The sequence below is a fragment of the Labrus bergylta genome, chromosome 10 (genome assembly GCF_963930695.1).
Source record: "Labrus bergylta chromosome 10, fLabBer1.1, whole genome shotgun sequence".
NCBI lineage: Eukaryota > Metazoa > Chordata > Actinopteri > Labriformes > Labridae > Labrus > Labrus bergylta.
In genome coordinates this window covers 9,155,293-9,173,069 of record NC_089204.1, presented here as the reverse complement: position 1 = coordinate 9,173,069, position 17,777 = coordinate 9,155,293, and the positions used below count along the sequence as shown (strand labels likewise).

The window sequence follows — 17,777 nt, the reverse complement described above, 5'->3', positions numbered from 1 at the left end:
CCAGTAATACACGGTAAGTGTATAAATTGTCCACTCTAGCTGGATTAAGTTCTCTGACAAAGTTTGTTATAAGGATAGTCAAGGCAGGCTGGTTAGCTATGGTTAGAGCATGGTGCTAATAACACCAAGGTGTTACTGGTATACAAGTATGGTGAAATCCCCAAAGACTGAAAGATAACATTACTTAATCCAGTCTAAGGAGTAAACAAGTCACTCAATAACCTTCCTTGATTCATAACCGCCCCTGAAGAAAAGAATTCCTTTCCTTGTTTGATTCTTGTCAACTCTTTCTTGAAAAAAATCAAGAGGAAAGGAAAGTATCCAGTTACAGTGACCACATGGCCTAATGGACATGTCATCTGACTTCAGATCAGAAGATTGAGGTTTTGAGTCCCTTCGTGGTTAGCTTTGTTGACGGTAAGAACCCCGGTAATACACGGTAAGTGTATAAATTGTCCACTCTAGCTGGATTAAGTTCTCTGACAAAGTTTGTTATAAGGATAGTCAAGGCAGGCTGGTTAGCTATGGTTAGAGCATGGTGCTAATAACACCAAGGTGTTACTGGCCAATTACTGAATGATACATATACTGTAATACATTCCATAGAAGAGAGAAAGCACAAAAAATACTGAGAATCTTCACCGTCAAGTATGGTGAAATCCCCAAAGACTGAAAGATAACATTACTTAATCCAGTCTAAGGAGTAAACAAGTCACTCAATAACCTTCCTTGATTCATAACCGCCCCTGAAGAAAATAATTCCTTTCCTTGTTTGATTCTTGTCAACTCTTTCTAGAAAAAAATCAAGAGGAAAGGAAAGTATCCAGTTACAGTGACCACATGGCCTAATGGACATGTCATCTGACTTCAGATCAGAAGATTGAGGTTTTGAGTCCCTTTGTGGTTGACAGGTTAGCTCTATTGAAGGAAAGAACCTCAAGTGTATAAATTGTTCACTCTGGCTGGATTAAATTCTCCGACAAATTTTGTCGGGAAAGTAGCCCACCAGAGGCCGGTTAGCTCAGATGGTTAGAGCGTGGTGCTAATAACGCCAAGGTCATGGGTTCAATCCCCATACTGGCCATTTACTTTGAAAAAGACACCAATTCTAATTCTCCAAGGAGGAAACAAAGAATCCCATTTGAACCCTTACCTTTGACTGAGACCAGTTTTCAATAGTGTTTTCCTTACCTTAAACTGAGACCAGTTTTCAATAGTGTTCTCCTTACCCTCTGAAATGTATTGATTTCTTGTTTGGTAGGGATATCTAAAGAATTATGTCGTTACAAGGACCACGTGGACAAGGCGTCTGACTTCGAATCAGAAGATTGAGGGTTCGTGTCCCTTCGTGGTTGACACGTTAGCTTTGTTGACGGTAAGGAAAACACTATTGAAAACTGGTCTGAGTCAAAGGTAAGGGTTCAAATGGGATTCTTTGTTTCCTCCTTGGAGAATTAGAATTGGTGTCTTTTTCAAAGTAAATGGCGTGTATGGGGATTGAACCCATGACCTTGGCGTTATTAGCACCATGCTCTAACCATAGCTAACCAGCCTGCCTTGACTATCCTCATAACAAACTTTGTCAGAGAACTTAATCCAGCTAGATTGGACAATTTATACACTTGGGGTTCTTACCGTCAACAAAGCTAACGTGTCAACCACGAAGGGACACGAACCCTCAATCTTCTGATTCGAAGTCAGACGCCTTGTCCACGTGGTCCTTGTAACGACATAATTCTTTAGATATCCCTACCAAACAAGAAATCAATACATTTCAGAGGGTAAGGAGAACACTATTGAAAACTGGTCTCAGTTGAAGGTAAGGAAAACACTATTGAAAACTGGTCTCAGTCAAAGGTAAGGGTTCAAATGGGATTCTTTGTTTCCTCCTTGGAGAATTAGAATTGGTGTCTTTTTCAAAGTAAATGGCCAGTATGGGGATTGAACCCATGACCTTGGCGTTATTAGCACCATGCTCTAACCATAGCTAACCAGCCTGCCTTGACTCTCCTCATAACAAACTTTGTCAGAGAACTTAATCCAGCTAGATTGGACAATTTATACACTTGGGGTTCTTACCGTCAACAAAGCTAACGTGTCAACCACGAAGGGACACGAACCCTCAATCTTCTGATTCGAAGTCAGACGCCTTGTCCACGTGGTCCTTGTAACGACATAATTCTTTAGATATCCCTACCAAACAAGAAATCAATACATTTCAGAGGGTAAGGAGAACACTATTGAAAACTGGTCTCAGTTGAAGGTAAGGAAAACACTATTGAAAACTGGTCTCAGTCAAAGGTAAGGGTTCAAATGGGATTCTTTGTTTCCTCCTTGGAGAATTAGAATTGGTGTCTTTTTCAAAGTAAATGGCCAGTATGGGGATTGAACCCATGACCTTGGCGTTATTAGCACCATGCTCTAACCATCTGAGCTAACCGGCCTCTGGTGGGCTACTTTCCCGACAAAATTTGTCGGAGAACTTAATCCAGCCAGAGTGAACAATTTATACACTTGAGGTTCTTTCCTTCAATAGAGCTAACCTGTCAACCACAAAGGGACTCAAAACCTCAATCTTCTGATCTGCAGTCAGATGACATGTCCATTAGGCCATGTGGTCACTGTAACTGGATACTTTCCTTTCCTCTTGATTTTTTTCTAGAAAGAGTTGACCAGAATCAAACAAGGAAAGGAATTCTTTTCTTCAGGGGCGGTTATGAATCAAGGAAGGTTGTTGAGTGACTTGTTTACTCCTTAGACTGGATTAAGTAATGTTATCTTTCAGTCTTTGGGGATTTCACCATACTTGACGGTGAAGATTCTCAGTATTTTTTGTGCTTTCTCTCTTCTATGGAATGTATTACAGTATATGTATCATTCAGTAATTGGCCAGTAACACCTTGGTGTTATTAGCACCATGCTCTAACCCTCTGAAATGTACTGATTTCTTGTTTGGTAGGGATATCTAAAGAATTGTGCAATTACAGGGACCACGTGGCCTAATGGACAAGGCGTCTGACTTCGAATCAGAAGATTGAGGGTTCGAGTCCCTTCGTGGTTAGCTTTGTTGACGGTAAGAACCCCAGTAATACACGGTAAGTGTATAAATTGTCCACTCTAGCTGGATTAAGTTCTCTGACAAAGTTTGTTATAAGGATAGTCAAGGCAGGCTGGTTAGCTATGGTTAGAGCATGGTGCTAATAACACCAAGGTGTTACTGGTATACAAGTATGGTGAAATCCCCAAAGACTGAAAGATAACATTACTTAATCCAGTCTAAGGAGTAAACAAGTCACTCAATAACCTTCCTTGATTCATAACCGCCCCTGAAGAAAAGAATTCCTTTCCTTGTTTGATTCTTGTCAACTCTTTCTTGAAAAAAATCAAGAGGAAAGGAAAGTATCCAGTTACAGTGACCACATGGCCTAATGGACATGTCATCTGACTTCAGATCAGAAGATTGAGGTTTTGAGTCCCTTCGTGGTTAGCTTTGTTGACGGTAAGAACCCCGGTAATACACGGTAAGTGTATAAATTGTCCACTCTAGCTGGATTAAGTTCTCTGACAAAGTTTGTTATAAGGATAGTCAAGGCAGGCTGGTTAGCTATGGTTAGAGCATGGTGCTAATAACACCAAGGTGTTACTGGCCAATTACTGAATGATACATATACTGTAATACATTCCATAGAAGAGAGAAAGCACAAAAAATACTGAGAATCTTCACCGTCAAGTATGGTGAAATCCCCAAAGACTGAAAGATAACATTACTTAATCCAGTCTAAGGAGTAAACAAGTCACTCAATAACCTTCCTTGATTCATAACCGCCCCTGAAGAAAATAATTCCTTTCCTTGTTTGATTCTTGTCAACTCTTTCTAGAAAAAAATCAAGAGGAAAGGAAAGTATCCAGTTACAGTGACCACATGGCCTAATGGACATGTCATCTGACTTCAGATCAGAAGATTGAGGTTTTGAGTCCCTTTGTGGTTGACAGGTTAGCTCTATTGAAGGAAAGAACCTCAAGTGTATAAATTGTTCACTCTGGCTGGATTAAATTCTCCGACAAATTTTGTCGGGAAAGTAGCCCACCAGAGGCCGGTTAGCTCAGATGGTTAGAGCGTGGTGCTAATAACGCCAAGGTCATGGGTTCAATCCCCATACTGGCCATTTACTTTGAAAAAGACACCAATTCTAATTCTCCAAGGAGGAAACAAAGAATCCCATTTGAACCCTTACCTTTGACTGAGACCAGTTTTCAATAGTGTTTTCCTTACCTTCAACTGAGACCAGTTTTCAATAGTGTTCTCCTTACCCTCTGAAATGTATTGATTTCTTGTTTGGTAGGGATATCTAAAGAATTATGTCGTTACAAGGACCACGTGGACAAGGCGTCTGACTTCGAATCAGAAGATTGAGGGTTCGTGTCCCTTCGTGGTTGACACGTTAGCTTTGTTGACGGTAAGAACCCCAAGTGTATAAATTGTCCAATCTAGCTGGATTAAGTTCTCTGACAAAGTTTGTTATGAGGATAGTCAAGGCAGGCTGGTTAGCTATGGTTAGAGCATGGTGCTAATAACGCCAAGGTCATGGGTTCAATCCCCATACACGCCATTTACTTTGAAAAAGACACCAATTCTAATTCTCCAAGGAGGAAACAAAGAATCCCATTTGAACCCTTACCTTTGACTCAGACCAGTTTTCAATAGTGTTTTCCTTACCCTCTGAAATGTACTGATTTCTTGTTTGGTAGGGATATCTAAAGAATTGTGCAATTACAGGGACCACGTGGCCTAATGGACAAGGCGTCTGACTTCGAATCAGAAGATTGAGGGTTCGAGTCCCTTCGTGGTTAGCTTTGTTGACGGTAAGAACCCCAGTAATACACGGTAAGTGTATAAATTGTCCACTCTAGCTGGATTAAGTTCTCTGACAAAGTTTGTTATAAGGATAGTCAAGGCAGGCTGGTTAGCTATGGTTAGAGCATGGTGCTAATAACACCAAGGTGTTACTGGTATACAAGTATGGTGAAATCCCCAAAGACTGAAAGATAACATTACTTAATCCAGTCTAAGGAGTAAACAAGTCACTCAATAACCTTCCTTGATTCATAACCGCCCCTGAAGAAAAGAATTCCTTTCCTTGTTTGATTCTTGTCAACTCTTTCTTGAAAAAAATCAAGAGGAAAGGAAAGTATCCAGTTACAGTGACCACATGGCCTAATGGACATGTCATCTGACTTCAGATCAGAAGATTGAGGTTTTGAGTCCCTTCGTGGTTAGCTTTGTTGACGGTAAGAACCCCGGTAATACACGGTAAGTGTATAAATTGTCCACTCTAGCTGGATTAAGTTCTCTGACAAAGTTTGTTATAAGGATAGTCAAGGCAGGCTGGTTAGCTATGGTTAGAGCATGGTGCTAATAACACCAAGGTGTTACTGGCCAATTACTGAATGATACATATACTGTAATACATTCCATAGAAGAGAGAAAGCACAAAAAATACTGAGAATCTTCACCGTCAAGTATGGTGAAATCCCCAAAGACTGAAAGATAACATTACTTAATCCAGTCTAAGGAGTAAACAAGTCACTCAATAACCTTCCTTGATTCATAACCGCCCCTGAAGAAAATAATTCCTTTCCTTGTTTGATTCTTGTCAACTCTTTCTAGAAAAAAATCAAGAGGAAAGGAAAGTATCCAGTTACAGTGACCACATGGCCTAATGGACATGTCATCTGACTTCAGATCAGAAGATTGAGGTTTTGAGTCCCTTTGTGGTTGACAGGTTAGCTCTATTGAAGGAAAGAACCTCAAGTGTATAAATTGTTCACTCTGGCTGGATTAAATTCTCCGACAAATTTTGTCGGGAAAGTAGCCCACCAGAGGCCGGTTAGCTCAGATGGTTAGAGCGTGGTGCTAATAACACCAAGGTCATGGGTTCAATCCCCATACTGGCCATTTACTTTGAAAAAGACACCAATTCTAATTCTCCAAGGAGGAAACAAAGAATCCCATTTGAACCCTTACCTTTGACTGAGACCAGTTTTCAATAGTGTTTTCCTTACCTTCAACTGAGACCAGTTTTCAATAGTGTTCTCCTTACCCTCTGAAATGTATTGATTTCTTGTTTGGTAGGGATATCTAAAGAATTATGTCGTTACAAGGACCACGTGGACAAGGCGTCTGACTTCGAATCAGAAGATTGAGGGTTCGTGTCCCTTCGTGGTTGACACGTTAGCTTTGTTGACGGTAAGAACCCCAAGTGTATAAATTGTCCAATCTAGCTGGATTAAGTTCTCTGACAAAGTTTGTTATGAGGATAGTCAAGGCAGGCTGGTTAGCTATGGTTAGAGCATGGTGCTAATAACGCCAAGGTCATGGGTTCAATCCCCATACACGCCATTTACTTTGAAAAAGACACCAATTCTAATTCTCCAAGGAGGAAACAAAGAATCCCATTTGAACCCTTACCTTTGACTCAGACCAGTTTTCAATAGTGTTTTCCTTACCCTCTGAAATGTACTGATTTCTTGTTTGGTAAGGATATCTAAAGAATTGTGCAATTACAGGGACCACGTGGCCTAATGGACAAGGCGTCTGACTTCGAATCAGAAGATTGAGGGTTCGAGTCCCTTCGTGGTTAGCTTTGTTGACGGTAAGAACCCCAGTAATACACGGTAAGTGTATAAATTGTCCACTCTAGCTGGATTAAGTTCTCTGACAAAGTTTGTTATAAGGATAGTCAAGGCAGGCTGGTTAGCTATGGTTAGAGCATGGTGCTAATAACACCAAGGTGTTACTGGTATACAAGTATGGTGAAATCCCCAAAGACTGAAAGATAACATTACTTAATCCAGTCTAAGGAGTAAACAAGTCACTCAATAACCTTCCTTGATTCATAACCGCCCCTGAAGAAAAGAATTCCTTTCCTTGTTTGATTCTTGTCAACTCTTTCTTGAAAAAAATCAAGAGGAAAGGAAAGTATCCAGTTACAGTGACCACATGGCCTAATGGACATGTCATCTGACTTCAGATCAGAAGATTGAGGTTTTGAGTCCCTTCGTGGTTAGCTTTGTTGACGGTAAGAACCCCGGTAATACACGGTAAGTGTATAAATTGTCCACTCTAGCTGGATTAAGTTCTCTGACAAAGTTTGTTATAAGGATAGTCAAGGCAGGCTGGTTAGCTATGGTTAGAGCATGGTGCTAATAACACCAAGGTGTTACTGGCCAATTACTGAATGATACATATACTGTAATACATTCCATAGAAGAGAGAAAGCACAAAAAATACTGAGAATCTTCACCGTCAAGTATGGTGAAATCCCCAAAGACTGAAAGATAACATTACTTAATCCAGTCTAAGGAGTAAACAAGTCACTCAATAACCTTCCTTGATTCATAACCGCCCCTGAAGAAAAGAATTCCTTTCCTTGTTTGATTCTTGTCAACTCTTTCTAGAAAAAAATCAAGAGGAAAGGAAAGTATCCAGTTACAGTGACCACATGGCCTAATGGACATGTCATCTGACTTCAGATCAGAAGATTGAGGTTTTGAGTCCCTTTGTGGTTGACAGGTTAGCTCTATTGAAGGAAAGAACCTCAAGTGTATAAATTGTTCACTCTGGCTGGATTAAATTCTCCGACAAATTTTGTCGGGAAAGTAGCCCACCAGAGGCCAGTTAGCTCAGATGGTTAGAGCGTGGTGCTAATAACGCCAAGGTCATGGGTTCAATCCCCATACTGGCCATTTACTTTGAAAAAGACACCAATTCTAATTCTCCAAGGAGGAAACAAAGAATCCCATTTGAACCCTTACCTTTGACTGAGACCAGTTTTCAATAGTGTTTTCCTTACCTTCAACTGAGACCAGTTTTCAATAGTGTTTTCCTTACCTTCAACTGAGACCAGTTTTCAATAGTGTTCTCCTTACCCTCTGAAATGTATTGATTTCTTGTTTGGTAGGGATATCTAAAGAATTATGTCGTTACAAGGACCACGTGGACAAGGCGTCTGACTTCGAATCAGAAGATTGAGGGTTCGTGTCCCTTCGTGGTTGACACGTTAGCTTTGTTGACGGTAAGAACCCCAAGTGTATAAATTGTCCAATCTAGCTGGATTAAGTTCTCTGACAAAGTTTGTTATGAGGATAGTCAAGGCAGGCTGGTTAGCTATGGTTAGAGCATGGTGCTAATAACGCCAAGGTCATGGGTTCAATCCCCATACTGGCCATTTACTTTGAAAAAGTAAATGTACCCTCTGAATGTACCCTCTGAAATGTATTGATTTCTTGTTTGGTAGGGATATCTAAAGAATTGTGCAATTACAGGGACCACGTGGCCTAATGGACAAGGCGTCTGACTTCGAATCAGAAGATTGAGGGTTCGAGTCCCTTCGTGGTTAGCTTTGTTGACGGTAAGAACCCCGGTAATACACGGTAAGTGTATAAATTGTCCACTCTAGCTGGATTAAGTTCTCTGACAAAGTTTGTTATAAGGATAGTCAAGGCAGGCTGGTTAGCTATGGTTAGAGCATGGTGCTAATAACACCAAGGTGTTACTGGTATACAAGTATGGTGAAATCCCCAAAGACTGAAAGATAACATTACTTAATCCAGTCTAAGGAGTAAACAAGTCACTCAATAACCTTCCTTGATTCATAACCGCCCCTGAAGAAAAGAATTCCTTTCCTTGTTTGATTCTTGTCAACTCTTTCTAGAAAAAAATCAAGAGGAAAGGAAAGTATCCAGTTACAGTGATGGACATGTCATCTGACTTCAGATCAGAAGATTGAGGGTTCGAGTCCCTTCGTGGTTAGCTTTGTTGACGGTAAGAACCCCGGTAATACACGGTAAGTGTATAAATTGTCCACTCTAGCTGGATTAAGTTCTCTGACAAAGTTTGTTATAAGGATAGTCAAGGCAGGCTGGTTAGCTATGGTTAGAGCATGGTGCTAATAACACCAAGGTGTTACTGGTATACAAGTATGGTGAAATCCCCAAAGACTGAAAGATAACATTACTTAATCCAGTCTAAGGAGTAAACAAGTCACTCAATAACCTTCCTTGATTCATAACCGCCCCTGAAGAAAAGAATTCCTTTCCTTGTTTGATTCTTGTCAACTCTTTCTAGAAAAAAATCAAGAGGAAAGGAAAGTATCCAGTTACAGTGACCACATGGCCTAATGGACATGTCATCTGACTTCAGATCAGAAGATTGAGGTTTTGAGTCCCTTTGTGGTTGACAGGTTAGCTCTATTGAAGGAAAGAACCTCAAGTGTATAAATTGTTCACTCTGGCTGGATTAAGTTCTCCGACAAATTTTGTCGGGAAAGTAGCCCACCAGAGGCCGGTTAGCTCAGATGGTTAGAGCGTGGTGCTAATAACGCCAAGGTCATGGGTTCAATCCCCATACTGGCCATTTACTTTGAAAAAGACACCAATTCTAATTCTCCAAGGAGGAAACAAAGAATCCCATTTGAACCCTTACCTTTGACTGAGACCAGTTTTCAATAGTGTTCTCCTTACCCTCTGAAATGTATTGATTTCTTGTTTGGTAGGGATATCTAAAGAATTATGTCGTTACAAGGACCACGTGGACAAGGCGTCTGACTTCGAATCAGAAGATTGAGGTTTTGAGTCCCTTTGTGGTTGACAGGTTAGCTCTATTGAAGGAAAGAACCTCAAGTGTATAAATTGTTCACTCTGGCTGGATTAAATTCTCCGACAAATTTTGTCGGGAAAGTAGCCCACCAGAGGCCGGTTAGCTCAGATGGTTAGAGCGTGGTGCTAATAACGCCAAGGTCATGGGTTCAATCCCCATACTGGCCATTTACTTTGAAAAAGACACCAATTCTAATTCTCCAAGGAGGAAACAAAGAATCCCATTTGAACCCTTACCTTTGACTGAGACCAGTTTTCAATAGTGTTTTCCTTACCTTCAACTGAGACCAGTTTTCAATAGTGTTCTCCTTACCCTCTGAAATGTATTGATTTCTTGTTTGGTAGGGATATCTAAAGAATTATGTCGTTACAAGGACCACGTGGACAAGGCGTCTGACTTCGAATCAGAAGATTGAGGGTTCGTGTCCCTTCGTGGTTGACACGTTAGCTTTGTTGACGGTAAGAACCCCAAGTGTATAAATTGTCCAATCTAGCTGGATTAAGTTCTCTGACAAAGTTTGTTATGAGGATAGTCAAGGCAGGCTGGTTAGCTATGGTTAGAGCATGGTGCTAATAACGCCAAGGTCATGGGTTCAATCCCCATACTGGCCATTTACTTTGAAAAAGACACCAATTCTAATTCTCCAAGGAGGAAACAAAGAATCCCATTTGAACCCTTACCTTTGACTGAGACCAGTTTTCAATAGTGTTTTCCTTACCCTCTGAAATGTATTGATTTCTTGTTTGGTAGGGATATCTAAAGAATTGTGCAATTACAGGGACCACGTGGCAGGCTGGTTAGCTATGGTTAGAGCATGGTGCTAATAACACCAAGGTGTTACTGGCCAATTACTGAATGATACATATACTGTAATACATTCCATAGAAGAGAGAAAGCACAAAAAATACTGAGAATCTTCACCGTCAAGTATGGTGAAATCCCCAAAGACTGAAAGATAACATTACTTAATCCAGTCTAAGGAGTAAACAAGTCACTCAATAACCTTCCTTGATTCATAACCGCCCCTGAAGAAAAGAATTCCTTTCCTTGTTTGATTCTTGTCAACTCTTTCTAGAAAAAAATCAAGAGGAAAGGAAAGTATCCAGTTACAGTGACCACATGGCCTAATGGACATGTCATCTGACTTCAGATCAGAAGATTGAGGTTTTGAGTCCCTTTGTGGTTGACAGGTTAGCTCTATTGAAGGAAAGAACCTCAAGTGTATAAATTGTTCACTCTGGCTGGATTAAATTCTCCGACAAATTTTGTCGGGAAAGTAGCCCACCAGAGGCCGGTTAGCTCAGATGGTTAGAGCGTGGTGCTAATAACGCCAAGGTCATGGGTTCAATCCCCATACTGGCCATTAACTTTGAAAAAGACACCAATTCTAATTCTCCAAGGAGGAAACAAAGAATCCCATTTGAACCCTTACCTTTGACTGAGACCAGTTTTCAATAGTGTTTTCCTTACCTTCAACTGAGACCAGTTTTCAATAGTGTTCTCCTTACCCTCTGAAATGTATTGATTTCTTGTTGGTAGGGATATCTAAAGAATTATGTCGTTACAAGGACCACGTGGACAAGGCGTCTGACTTCGAATCAGAAGATTGAGGGTTCGTGTCCCTTCGTGGTTGACACGTTAGCTTTGTTGACGGTAAGAACCCCAAGTGTATAAATTGTCCAATCTAGCTGGATTAAGTTCTCTGACAAAGTTTGTTATGAGGATAGTCAAGGCAGGCTGGTTAGCTATGCTTAGAGCATGGTGCTAATAACGCCAAGGTCATGGGTTCAATCCCCATACTGGCCATTTACTTTGAAAAAGACACCAATTCTAATTCTCCAAGGAGGAAACAAAGAATCCCATTTGAACCCTTACCTTTGACTGAGACCAGTTTTCAATAGTGTTTTCCTTACCTTCAACTGAGACCAGTTTTCAATAGTGTTCTCCTTACCCTCTGAAATGTATTGATTTCTTGTTTGGTAGGGATATCTAAAGAATTATGTCGTTACAAGGACCACGTGGACAAGGCGTCTGACTTCGAATCAGAAGATTGAGGGTTCGTGTCCCTTCGTGGTTGACACGTTAGCTTTGTTGACGGTAAGAACCCCAAGTGTATAAATTGTCCAATCTAGCTGGATTAAGTTCTCTGACAAAGTTTGTTATGAGGATAGTCAAGGCAGGCTGGTTAGCTATGGTTAGAGCATGGTGCTAATAAAGCCAAGGTCATGGGTTCAATCCCCATACTGGCCATTTACTTTGAAAAAGTAAATGTACCCTCTGAATGTACCCTCTGAAATGTATTGATTTCTTGTTTGGTAGGGATATCTAAAGAATTGTGCAATTACAGGGACCACGTGGCCTAATGGACAAGGCGTCTGACTTCGAATAAGAAGATTGAGGGTTCGAGTCCCTTCGTGGTTAGCTTTGTTGACGGTAAGAACCCCGGTAATACACGGTAAGTGTATAAATTGTCCACTCTAGCTGGATTAAGTTCTCTGACAAAGTTTGTTATAAGGATAGTCAAGGCAGGCTGGTTAGCTATGGATAGAGCATGGTGCTAATAACACCAAGGTGTTACTGGTATACAAGTATGGTGAAATCCCCAAAGACTGAAAGATAACATTACTTAATCCAGTCTAAGGAGTAAACAAGTCACTCAATAACCTTCCTTGATTCATAACCGCCCCTGAAGAAAAGAATTCCTTTCCTTGTTTGATTCTTGTCAACTCTTTCTAGAAAAAAATCAAGAGGAAAGGAAAGTATCCAGTTACAGTGATGGACATGTCATCTGACTTCAGATCAGAAGATTGAGGTTTTGAGTCCCTTCGTGGTTAGCTTTGTTGACGGTAAGAACCCCGGTAATACACGGTAAGTGTATAAATTGTCCACTCTAGCTGGATTAAGTTCTCTGACAAAGTTTGTTATAAGGATAGTCAAGGCAGGCTGGTTAGCTATGGTTAGAGCATGGTGCTAATAACACCAAGGTGTTACTGGTATACAAGTATGGTGAAATCCCCAAAGACTGAAAGATAACATTACTTAATCCAGTCTAAGGAGTAAACAAGTCACTCAATAACCTTCCTTGATTCATAACCGCCCCTGAAGAAAAGAATTCCTTTCCTTGTTTGATTCTTGTCAACTCTTTCTAGAAAAAAATCAAGAGGAAAGGAAAGTATCCAGTTACAGTGACCACATGGCCTAATGGACATGTCATCTGACTTCAGATCTGAAGATTGAGGTTTTGAGTCCCTTTGTGGTTGACAGGTTAGCTCTATTGAAGGAAAGAACCTCAAGTGTATAAATTGTTCACTCTGGCTGGATTAAGTTCTCCGACAAATTTTGGCAGGAAAGTAGCCCACCAGAGGCCGGTTAGCTCAGATGGTTAGAGCGTGGTGCTAATAACGCCAAGGTCATGGGTTCAATCCCCATACTGGCCATTTACTTTGAAAAAGACACCAATTCTAATTCTCCAAGGAGGAAACAAAGAATCCCATTTGAACCCTTACCTTTGACTGAGACCAGTTTTCAATAGTGTTTTCCTTACCTTCAACTGAGACCAGTTTTCAATAGTGTTCTCCTTACCCTCTGAAATGTATTGATTTCTTGTTTGGTAGGGATATCTAAAGAATTATGTCGTTACAAGGACCACGTGGACAAGGCGTCTGACTTCGAATCAGAAGATTGAGGGTTCGTGTCCCTTCGTGGTTGACACGTTAGCTTTGTTGACGGTAAGAACCCCAAGTGTATAAATTGTCCAATCTAGCTGGATTAAGTTCTCTGACAAAGTTTGTTATGAGGATAGTCAAGGCAGGCTGGTTAGCTATGGTTAGAGCATGGTGCTAATAACGCCAAGGTCATGGGTTCAATCCCCATACTGGCCATTTACTTTGAAAAAGACACCAATTCTAATTCTCCAAGGAGGAAACAAAGAATCCCATTTGAACCCTTACCTTTGACTGAGACCAGTTTTCAATAGTGTTTTCCTTACCCTCTGAAATGTATTGATTTCTTGTTTGGTAGGGATATCTAAAGAATTGTGCAATTACAGGGACCACGTGGCCTAATGGACAAGGCGTCTGACTTCAAATCAGAAGATTGAGGGTTCGAGTCCCTTCGTGGTTAGCTTTGTTGACGGTAAGAACCCCGGTAATACACAGTAAGTGTATAAATTGTCCACTCTAGCTGGATTAAGTTCTCTGACAAAGTTTGTTATAAGGATAGTCAAGGCAGGCTGGTTAGCTATGGTTAGAGCATGGTGCTAATAACACCAAGGTGTTACTGGCCAATTACTGAATGATACATATACTGTAATACATTCCATAGAAGAGAGAAAGCACAAAAAATACTGAGAATCTTCACCGTCAAGTATGGTGAAATCCCCAAAGACTGAAAGATAACATTACTTAATCCAGTCTAAGGAGTAAACAAGTCACTCAATAACCTTCCTTGATTCATAACCGCCCCTGAAGAAAATAATTCCTTTCCTTGTTTGATTCTTGTCAATTCTTTCTAGAAAAAAATCAAGAGGAAAGGAAAGTATCCAGTTACAGTGACCACATGGCCTAATGGACATGTCATCTGACTTCAGATCAGAAGATTGAGGTTTTGAGTCCCTTTGTGGTTGACAGGTTAGCTCTATTGAAGGAAAGAACCTCAAGTGTATAAATTGTTCACTCTGGCTGGATTAAATTCTCCGACAAATTTTGTCGGGAAAGTAGCCCACCAGAGGCCGGTTAGCTCAGATGGTTAGAGCATGGTGCTAATAACGCCAAGGTCATGGGTTCAATCCCCATACTGGCCATTAACTTTGAAAAAGATACCAATTCTAATTCTCCAAGGAGGAAACAAAGAATCCCATTTGAACCCTTACCTTTGACTGAGACCAGTTTTCAATAGTGTTCTCCTTACCCTCTGAAATGTATTGATTTCTTGTTTGGTAGGGATATCTAAAGAATTATGTCGTTACAAGGACCACGTGGACAAGGCGTCTGACTTCGAATCAGAAGATTGAGGGTTCGTGTCCCTTCGTGGTTGACACGTTAGCTTTGTTGACGGTAAGAACCCCAAGTGTATAAATTGTCCAATCTAGCTGGATTAAGTTCTCTGACAAAGTTTGTTATGAGGATAGTCAAGGCAGGCTGGTTAGCTATGGTTAGAGCATGGTGCTAATAACGCCAAGGTCATGGGTTCAATCCCCATACTGGCCATTTACTTTGAAAAAGACACCAATTCTAATTCTCCAAGGAGGAAACAAAGAATCCCATTTGAACCCTTACCTTTGACTGAGACCAGTTTTCAATAGTGTTTTCCTTACCTTCAACTGAGACCAGTTTTCAATAGTGTTCTCCTTACCCTCTGAAATGTATTGATTTCTTGTTTGGTAGGGATATCTAAAGAATTATGTCGTTACAAGGACCACGTGGACAAGGCGTCTGACTTCGAATCAGAAGATTGAGGGTTCGTGTCCCTTCGTGGTTGACACGTTAGCTTTGTTGACGGTAAGAACCCCAAGTGTATAAATTGTCCAATCTAGCTGGATTAAGTTCTCTGACAAAGTTTGTTATGAGGATAGTCAAGGCAGGCTGGTTAGCTATGGTTAGAGCATGGTGCTAATAAAGCCAAGGTCATGGGTTCAATCCCCATACTGGCCATTTACTTTGAAAAAGACACCAATTCTAATTCTCCAAGGAGGAAACAAAGAATCCCATTTGAACCCTTACCTTTGACTGAGACCAGTTTTCAAAAGTGTTTTCCTTACCTTCAACTGAGACCAGTTTTCAATAGTGTTCTCCTTACCCTCTGAAATGTATTGATTTCTTGTTTGGTAGGGATATCTAAAGAATTATGTCGTTACAAGGACCACGTGGACAAGGCGTCTGACTTCGAATCAGAAGATTGAGGCTTCGTGTCCCTTCGTGGTTGACACGTTAGCTTTGTTGACGGTAAGAACCCCAAGTGTATAAATTGTTCACTCTGGCTGGATTAAGTTCTCTGACAAAGTTTGTTATGAGGATAGTCAAGGCAGGCTGGTTAGCTATGGTTAAAGCATGGTGCTAATAACGCCAAGGTCATGGGTTCAATCCCCATACTGGCCATTTACTTTGAAAAAGTAAATGTACCCTCTGAATGTACCCTCTGAAATGTACAAGGACAAGGCGTCTGACTTCAAATCAGAAGATTGAGGGTTCGAGTCCCTTCGTGGTTAGCTTTGTTGACGGTAAGAACCCCGGTAATACACGGTAAGTGTATAAATTGTCCACTCTAGCTGGATTAAGTTCTCTGACAAAGTTTGTTATAAGGATAGTCAAGGCAGGCTGGTTAGCTATGGTTAGAGCATGGTGCTAATAACACCAAGGTGTTACTGGTATACAAGTATGGTGAAATCCCCAAAGACTGAAAGATAACATTACTTAATCCAGTCTAAGGAGTAAACAAGTCACTCAATAACCTTCCTTGATTCATAACCGCCCCTGAAGAAAAGAATTCCTTTCCTTGTTTGATTCTTGTCAACTCTTTCTAGAAAAAAATCAAGAGGAAAGGAAAGTATCCAGTTACAGTGATGGACATGTCATCTGACTTCAGATCAGAAGATTGAGGTTTTGAGTCCCTTCGTGGTTAGCTTTGTTGACGGTAAGAACCCCGGTAATACACGGTAAGTGTATAAATTGTCCACTCTAGCTGGATTAAGTTCTCTGACAAAGTTTGTTATAAGGATAGTCAAGGCAGGCTGGTTAGCTATGGTTAGAGCATGGTGCTAATAACACCAAGGTGTTACTGGTATACAAGTATGGTGAAATCCCCAAAGACTGAAAGATAACATTACTTAATCCAGTCTAAGGAGTAAACAAGTCACTCAATAACCTTCCTTGATTCATAACCGCCCCTGAAGAAAAGAATTCCTTTCCTTGTTTGATTCTTGTCAACTCTTTCTAGAAAAAAATCAAGAGGAAAGGAAAGTATCCAGTTACAGTGACCACATGGCCTAATGGACATGTCATCTGACTTCAGATCAGAAGATTGAGGTTTTGAGTCCCTTTGTGGTTGACAGGTTAGCTCTATTGAAGGAAAGAACCTCAAGTGTATAAATTGTTCACTCTGGCTGGATTAAGTTCTCCGACAAATTTTGTCGGGAAAGTAGCCCACCAGAGGCCGGTTAGCTCAGATGGTTAGAGCGTGGTGCTAATAACGCCAAGGTCATGGGTTCAATCCCCATACTGGCCATTTACTTTGAAAAAGACACCAATTCTAATTCTCCAAGGAGGAAACAAAGAATCCCATTTGAACCCTTACCTTTGACTGAGACCAGTTTTCAATAGTGTTTTCCTTACCTTCAACTGAGACCAGTTTTCAATAGTGTTCTCCTTACCCTCTGAAATGTATTGATTTCTTGTTTGGTAGGGATATCTAAAGAATTATGTCGTTACAAGGACCACGTGGACAAGGCGTCTGACTTCGAATCAGAAGATTGAGGGTTCGTGTCCCTTCGTGGTTGACACGTTAGCTTTGTTGACGGTAAGAACCCCAAGTGTATAAATTGTCCAATCTAGCTGGATTAAGTTCTCTGACAAAGTTTGTTATGAGGATAGTCAAGGCAGGCTGGTTAGCTATGGTTAGAGCATGGTGCTAATAACGCCAAGGTCATGGGTTCAATCCCCATACTGGCCATTTACTTTGAAAAAGACACCAATTCTAATTCTCCAAGGAGGAAACAAAGAATCCCATTTGAACCCTTACCTTTGACTGAGACCAGTTTTCAATAGTGTTTTCCTTACCCTCTGAAATGTATTGATTTCTTGTTTGGTAGGGATATCTAAAGAATTGTGCAATTACAGGGACCACGTGGCCTAATGGACAAGGCGTCTGACTTCGAATCAGAAGATTGAGGGTTCGAGTCCCTTCGTGGTTAGCTTTGTTGACGGTAAGAACCCCGGTAATACACAGTAAGTGTATAAATTGTCCACTCTAGCTGGATTAAGTTCTCTGACAAAGTTTGTTATAAGGATAGTCAAGGCAGGCTGGTTAGCTATGGTTAGAGCATGGTGCTAATAACACCAAGGTGTTACTGGCCAATTACTGAATGATACATATACTGTAATACATTCCATAGAAGAGAGAAAGC

The 17,777-nt window shown here is 40.8% G+C and overlaps 18 non-coding genes across 18 annotated transcripts; 17 read left to right on the top strand and 1 right to left on the bottom strand.

The window, feature by feature from the left end:
* The first annotated feature begins 1,010 nt into the window (after positions 1-1,010).
* trnai-aau (transfer RNA isoleucine (anticodon AAU)) lies at positions 1,011-1,084 on the top strand. Its single transcript has one exon. It is a non-coding gene; the product is annotated as a tRNA-Ile (tRNA).
* Positions 1,085-2,370: 1,286 nt separating this feature from the next.
* trnai-aau (transfer RNA isoleucine (anticodon AAU)) lies at positions 2,371-2,444 on the bottom strand. Its single transcript has one exon. It is a non-coding gene; the product is annotated as a tRNA-Ile (tRNA).
* A 544-nt stretch (positions 2,445-2,988) lies between these two features.
* Positions 2,989-3,061, top strand: trnar-ucg (transfer RNA arginine (anticodon UCG)). Its single transcript has one exon. It is a non-coding gene; the product is annotated as a tRNA-Arg (tRNA).
* A 1,031-nt stretch (positions 3,062-4,092) lies between these two features.
* trnai-aau (transfer RNA isoleucine (anticodon AAU)) lies at positions 4,093-4,166 on the top strand. The gene has a single exon. It is a non-coding gene; the product is annotated as a tRNA-Ile (tRNA).
* A 612-nt stretch (positions 4,167-4,778) lies between these two features.
* On the top strand, positions 4,779-4,851 carry trnar-ucg (transfer RNA arginine (anticodon UCG)). The gene has a single exon. It is a non-coding gene; the product is annotated as a tRNA-Arg (tRNA).
* A 1,031-nt stretch (positions 4,852-5,882) lies between these two features.
* trnai-aau (transfer RNA isoleucine (anticodon AAU)) lies at positions 5,883-5,956 on the top strand. The gene has a single exon. It is a non-coding gene; the product is annotated as a tRNA-Ile (tRNA).
* Positions 5,957-6,568: 612 nt separating this feature from the next.
* Positions 6,569-6,641, top strand: trnar-ucg (transfer RNA arginine (anticodon UCG)). Its single transcript has one exon. It is a non-coding gene; the product is annotated as a tRNA-Arg (tRNA).
* Positions 6,642-7,672: 1,031 nt separating this feature from the next.
* On the top strand, positions 7,673-7,746 carry trnai-aau (transfer RNA isoleucine (anticodon AAU)). Its single transcript has one exon. It is a non-coding gene; the product is annotated as a tRNA-Ile (tRNA).
* Positions 7,747-8,326: 580 nt separating this feature from the next.
* trnar-ucg (transfer RNA arginine (anticodon UCG)) lies at positions 8,327-8,399 on the top strand. The gene has a single exon. It is a non-coding gene; the product is annotated as a tRNA-Arg (tRNA).
* Positions 8,400-9,341: 942 nt separating this feature from the next.
* Positions 9,342-9,415, top strand: trnai-aau (transfer RNA isoleucine (anticodon AAU)). The gene has a single exon. It is a non-coding gene; the product is annotated as a tRNA-Ile (tRNA).
* Positions 9,416-9,751: 336 nt separating this feature from the next.
* Positions 9,752-9,825, top strand: trnai-aau (transfer RNA isoleucine (anticodon AAU)). The gene has a single exon. It is a non-coding gene; the product is annotated as a tRNA-Ile (tRNA).
* A 1,122-nt stretch (positions 9,826-10,947) lies between these two features.
* On the top strand, positions 10,948-11,021 carry trnai-aau (transfer RNA isoleucine (anticodon AAU)). Its single transcript has one exon. It is a non-coding gene; the product is annotated as a tRNA-Ile (tRNA).
* A 985-nt stretch (positions 11,022-12,006) lies between these two features.
* trnar-ucg (transfer RNA arginine (anticodon UCG)) lies at positions 12,007-12,079 on the top strand. The gene has a single exon. It is a non-coding gene; the product is annotated as a tRNA-Arg (tRNA).
* Positions 12,080-13,021: 942 nt separating this feature from the next.
* On the top strand, positions 13,022-13,095 carry trnai-aau (transfer RNA isoleucine (anticodon AAU)). Its single transcript has one exon. It is a non-coding gene; the product is annotated as a tRNA-Ile (tRNA).
* A 1,290-nt stretch (positions 13,096-14,385) lies between these two features.
* On the top strand, positions 14,386-14,459 carry trnai-aau (transfer RNA isoleucine (anticodon AAU)). Its single transcript has one exon. It is a non-coding gene; the product is annotated as a tRNA-Ile (tRNA).
* A 1,223-nt stretch (positions 14,460-15,682) lies between these two features.
* Positions 15,683-15,753, top strand: trnai-aau (transfer RNA isoleucine (anticodon AAU)). Its single transcript has one exon. It is a non-coding gene; the product is annotated as a tRNA-Ile (tRNA).
* A 1,052-nt stretch (positions 15,754-16,805) lies between these two features.
* On the top strand, positions 16,806-16,879 carry trnai-aau (transfer RNA isoleucine (anticodon AAU)). Its single transcript has one exon. It is a non-coding gene; the product is annotated as a tRNA-Ile (tRNA).
* Positions 16,880-17,491: 612 nt separating this feature from the next.
* Positions 17,492-17,564, top strand: trnar-ucg (transfer RNA arginine (anticodon UCG)). The gene has a single exon. It is a non-coding gene; the product is annotated as a tRNA-Arg (tRNA).
* Positions 17,565-17,777: the final 213 nt, after the last annotated feature.